The following is a 5,947-nucleotide window of genomic DNA, read 5'->3' as shown; positions in this document are numbered from 1 at the left end:
TATTAAAGAAGGCCTATGAAATATTTGAGATACAGTAATTCAGTAGGTGAATAAAACAGTATAGACAATTTATTACAAGTAAATTTATGTTTGGTGCTGGATGAGGATTTATTGTTGAAGAGATTAAAGCATCAAATAAATGCTCATAAACAAGATTTTAAATTTCATTCATTCATTCATTCAATAAATTCCTATTATACTAGTCTATAGTGTGCTAGAAGTAAATTTACATCTATATGTAAATACCTATAGATGTTGTATATACTTATGTGTTGTGTGTATATAGTGTATGTAAACAAATGTATATAAATGAATACACATGTATAAGATCACAACAAATATGGTCACTACTTTTACAGTGCTTACAATCTTAAAGCAAATAAACAATTAGACAAATCATGTGAATTAAAAATGATTTTGTACTTTTTCCAAAAAAAATTTGAGTCCTGTGTGGTGGCGCACACCAGTAATCTCAGCAGGTCTAGGGGCTGAGGAAGAAAGATTTCGAAGCCAGACTCAGTAAAAGCTGGCGCTAAACAACTCAGTGAGACCTGTCTCTAAATTAAATACAAAATGGGGCTGGGATGTGGTTCAGTGGTCCAGTGCCCAGAGTTCAATCCATAGTACCAAAAAAAATTTTTTTTTGGTTCATTTAATTTCTTTAACTGGTGCCTTTTTAAAAAGTAGATTTTCAGTTTTTCATTCTATGACACTTTCTTGTCTACTTGCAAATAAATGAAAGCTACATTTGTGAAATGTCTTTTTAAAATATTAGATACTGATATAGTTTCCCACTGTGCTTGAAGAAGCCTTGAGAAAATCTAAATAGAACTTCTCACCATCATTGAATGAGTTTAGCAAGACAACAATGGAAACCAGTATTTTGATGAGAAAGATACATCTCCATGGCTTGTAACAACTATCTGCAGTAGTTTTTTAAAAAAATATTTTATTTTTGGAGTACTGTGGGATTGGATATGTAGGGGAATATAGCAAGAACATTTTCATATTTTTGAATCATACAATCATTAAGGCGTTGTAAAGCCTTAGCATTTTATAGACATATTCAAAATACAAGTTCAATGTCCAATACAAAGATCATTCAGATATATTTCTATTTGTTGCTGCTTTGGATTCTATACATAATATTTTGTTCCAATAGTGTGTGTGCCCAAACTGTGACTCTTAAAAAAATTCTCCATAGTTTTACATTGTCATTAGTTGAGCAGCCCTCATCTTAGGTATCTCATATAAAGTAAAAATGCATTAATCTAAGATATAAGTTTAGAAAATGCATAGTATGATGAACAAGTAAGAATCATATGAAATAGTTTTGCAGAATAAAATTTATTATGTACTAGGTTCCATCTTTCACACTGAACTTATTATTTCAATAATATGTATAAATCTGAACAGGTTGTAGAGAACTGTTGAGCACTGAGTTTGATCTCTTGGTAGAGATATCACGTCGAAGCTATATCAAAGGCATCATCTTAGCTCTCCTCTCTACTACACTGGTGAGGCCCCATTATGACCCTACTGCACGTCTTTCTCTCCCTCTATTCATTCATCCTTCCTTGATCATCTTAGCCTTTGGTGGTTACTATTACTTGATCATAACTTCATTACCATTCTCAAACTTTAGTTGCTTTAAGGGGTATGGGTCACCATTTCTGCTAGGTAAAGGAAAGATCAATTTATTTTTTCATAGCTTTTATATCATATCACTTTTTTAAAAAGTATGAACTAACGAGATAATATAACTGAGTATTTGGAATATTGTCATATAAATTAGTTGAGGCCAGGTGCAGTGTTGCACATCTGTAATCCCACAGCTCAGGAGGCTGATGCAGAAGGATTGCAAGTTCAAAGCCAGCCTCAGCAACTTTAGCGAAGCCCTAAGCAACTCAGATCCTATCTCTAAATTTAAAAAATATATATTTAAAATATGGAGATGTGGCTGGGGATGTGGCTCAGTGGTTAAGTGCCCCTGGATTCAATTCCTGGTACCACCCCTATGAAAAATAAATAAACAAAATAGTTGAGATAACTGTCTTTTTCTCAGAATGAGCAGAATTATTTTCATAGTTAACTCAAGAAATGTGTCCTTTTTAGAGAACACAGCCTTAGATTTCTTGCAATTCATAATTTTTTTGGGGGGGCAATTAATTTTTTCTTAGGATTGCTCCTGTGTTTTACTCCCTTGCCCAATGAGAGAAGCAAGAGTTTAATCAATACTTTCTACTTCTTCAAAATTGACAAAACAATTATTTTTTTTCAGCTCATTTAGTTAGTGACAGCAGCTTTAAAAAAAAACACTGAACATTACTTGTAACTAAATTGTGGAAACCTGGAAAATATGGCTTATTGATCTCTTCTATATTCACAAACTTATAAACTTTAAGTCAACTTTGGAGTAGTTCTGTGTATATCTATTTGTAAAGTGGGGAATGCATATTTTCTAGAGATGTCCATTAGTTAAAAATTTGAATGTCTAAGGTAAAGTTGCAGTTTATTATCAAGGAAACTAGTATAATATTTTTATTACCCAACCTGAGCTAGGTATTAATTCTGATATGAATATTCCCAAGGTCAAAGTTAATCATCACTCTGCATTCACACACACACACACACACACACACACACACACACACACACACAATCAAAGCAAACCGAGAATTTGGACAGCACTAAAATGTCCATATCTCTCAACCAATAAGAATAAATTGCTCCATATTCATGACTGTCTTCCTGGAAGTTATTTAACAAATTTTACATAATGTATACAGGCATGTATCAAGAGTAGTTCTGGGTGACTAGAACTGGAATATCTGCGTGAATTAGGTGTTATCTATGCATTAGAATAATTAACATAAACATTATTTAGAATGGAATCTACTTATTAGAATTGCATTTTCTTTGATTCATATGCTGATGTTGAGGAAGCTAATCCTGCATTTATAATATTTAACTGCTTGAACTGCATAGGAGAAAATATATGAAAACTAGGTTCCAAATCCTACAGTATAGTTAATGAAATATGGCTATCACTATTCCTACAGCTGTGAAGTAAGTTTTTTTTTTTTTTTTACTGGAATTCCTTTGGGGATTTTATCTATATACAGATGTAGCAGTATACATTGATTAATGAATCTTCAAGCAAAATAAATTTCTGTTGATCTATTTATGTAAATAAAAGTTGTATCTATCAGAAAATGAGATGTAATAATGGAACCCTAGGTATTCTTATACAAACTCTCTTACATTGCTTAAACTACACAGCACAGAGTTTATAAGTTATCTTTAAAAGATCAGAAGTTTAAATTAAGTTATTATGTTGTTATTTCACAATTCTTGGTATGATTTTATGTTTTTATTTTAAGTTTAAATTTAATTTTTTTGCAGTGCTAGAAATTGAAGCCAGGGCCGTATACATGCTAGGCAAACACTCTACCACTAAACTACACATTTAGTCCTAGGTAACTTTAGGTATTAATGAACCACTTACTGTACACTCAGACCTTCAACAAATAAAAACTGATTGTTTGAAAAAATTATAAACCTGATGAAATAGCATTTGACTTGTGAGCTTGTTTAGTTAATTAGTCAAGTTAAGGCAACTCAGTATTAGTGGGGAAAATTACAAGAATGAGAGACTCTGAAACTTCTTTGAAGGGAGCATTCTAACCTGCTCATTATCTCTCACATGACCCTTTAGTAATGTGGTGGACAGATTCTGGGACATGCTAATGTTGTTTATTTAATATGCAGATTACATGAGTTGTAAATTAGACATTGTTGATCTCTTTTATCTAGGACATTTATATATTAATCATAGCTCCTCCCTCGGGAGGAGATTGCAAAATGCCACTAAAATACAAAACTTTATACCAGGCAATCAAACAGGAAGTTAAGTGAAGAACATTGACTGCTAACTAAAACAACTGTGTTTTAAAAACACATATTTACTTATTTTGTTATTTTGCCGGAAACTGCAGAGCAATCGCACATTCTATTTGGCATCTATACTTCATATATAAGCACAGATTATATGCATGGAGTGTAAATAAATGTAGATATAGATATAGAGAGACAGAGAAAGAGAGAGAACTGGGATTTATTATAAATTTAAATTTATTGCAACTCATAGCTCTTTATATAATTATTTAATTTTTAAATAAGAAACAAAATATTTAAGATTTTAAGGATAGCTTATCAAAAATGTTCAACATCAATAAGTAATACAAATACTTTTCAGAAGAAAGTGTGGTTAACAGTTTATGAAATATTTTTCAGTCACTATTTTAATTCTGTCTTTGTATTCTTACATATTCACATAGACTCAGTTAACACAATTAACAAATATTAAAATTTTATTTCTGGAAAAATGTTTTATTGGGTAGGAGATGAGAATGGTTAAACTTATTTTAATTGGAACAATGGGTTTGAGTTAAAAAGAGAATTTACTGAGAAGGAATGCATAATAATGCAAGATTATTGGCCAAAAAAATACTCAAAGAATTGGGTTAGTTTATAAAATTAAAAAGAAGTTGACATGAGAGGTATGGAGGTATGGATTCAGTCAGCTTGGTGTGTCATATAGAAGAAGAGGTAAGACTTGATATGTACTTCCCTATCACTTTACATTTTTCTTCTCAATTTTTGTTATGTCTATGAAAATAAAATCTCTGAGGTCATATTCGAGGGAAAAAAATAAATGCTCTGCTTTTTGCCTTATCTGAAGTTTAAACCCTAGGGAAAGTCTTGTTGTTTTCCATATTATATTAGATGGCCTGTCATTATTTGTTCGCAGTCTCAGAGAACAGAATAAAATACAATTCTTGATTTGATTGTGGGAAGTTATTATGGTTGTTCTTAATTGTGGTGTGCCAAACATTGATTTTATCTATGGGAAATTCTGGCAAGCTGTGAGCCTGATGTTCATTCGAGATTCAGATTCATATTCACAGTTGAAATTTTTCTAGGCAATAGGATTTTTTAAGTAACTGACATTATATATATAATATATAATATATATATTATATATATTATATATATATTACTGTATAAAAGAAGCAGAATACAAACCTGTCTTTCAGGAGCTTACATTTTTGTTGAAGAAATAAACTTTGCACACATAAGCAAAAAATAAATTAGCATGCAATCGAGAGTACAGTGTAATAGACTATAAAATACAAGAGGGAAGGACAGAATAATCTTTATAATATGCTAGGATGTTTATATTATAATCATCATGGGAATTATTGCTAGAAAGTTTCCCTTTGTACAGCATCCCAGTTATTACAAAGTTTTTCTAACATTTTCATCTTTACCAAAATTTAAAATACTCAGAGACGCATGATGCAACTCTATATATTTACAGTATTATTCTTTGATGAACTCTATATGCTGTGACATTGGTAGATTTATACTGCTTATTTTCACATTCAAATCCAATTTTTTTGGAATTTATTTTGCATAGCTCTTTGCTTTATTCCAGGTTGATCTTTTCCCACTCACCAGTTTTATCAACACTGGTTTATTTCAGGATATGAGCTTGTCACACACCTATTCATGTAACATAAGCTGCCTCCTCTGCATATTCTGCTCCTCCCTCTAAATTTCATATAATTAGATGCTCCTTCAGGTCATCTTAGTTTCAATGTCTTTAGAGACACCTTCCTTAATCCCCTGCTTGAGATAAATTTCCCTGTTATAGGCTTATAAGAGCACCTTGCATTTCCTGTTCATTTTTCATTGTGATAATTAGACACAAATTGCTGAAAGCATGTACACATTTGTTTATACTAATTGATGAATTTGAAGATTAGTATATATCCATGAGACTATCACCACAATCAGGGCTATAAGTTTGTCCACCATCTCCAAATGTTCTTTTCTTTTAAAGCCCTTTTATTTTATTTTTTTCTATTTAAGAAATTTTTAA

This window comes from Ictidomys tridecemlineatus, chromosome 9, assembly GCF_052094955.1.
Source record: "Ictidomys tridecemlineatus isolate mIctTri1 chromosome 9, mIctTri1.hap1, whole genome shotgun sequence".
NCBI classification, from domain to species: domain Eukaryota; kingdom Metazoa; phylum Chordata; class Mammalia; order Rodentia; family Sciuridae; genus Ictidomys; species Ictidomys tridecemlineatus.
This window is presented reverse-complemented; position numbering follows the sequence as displayed.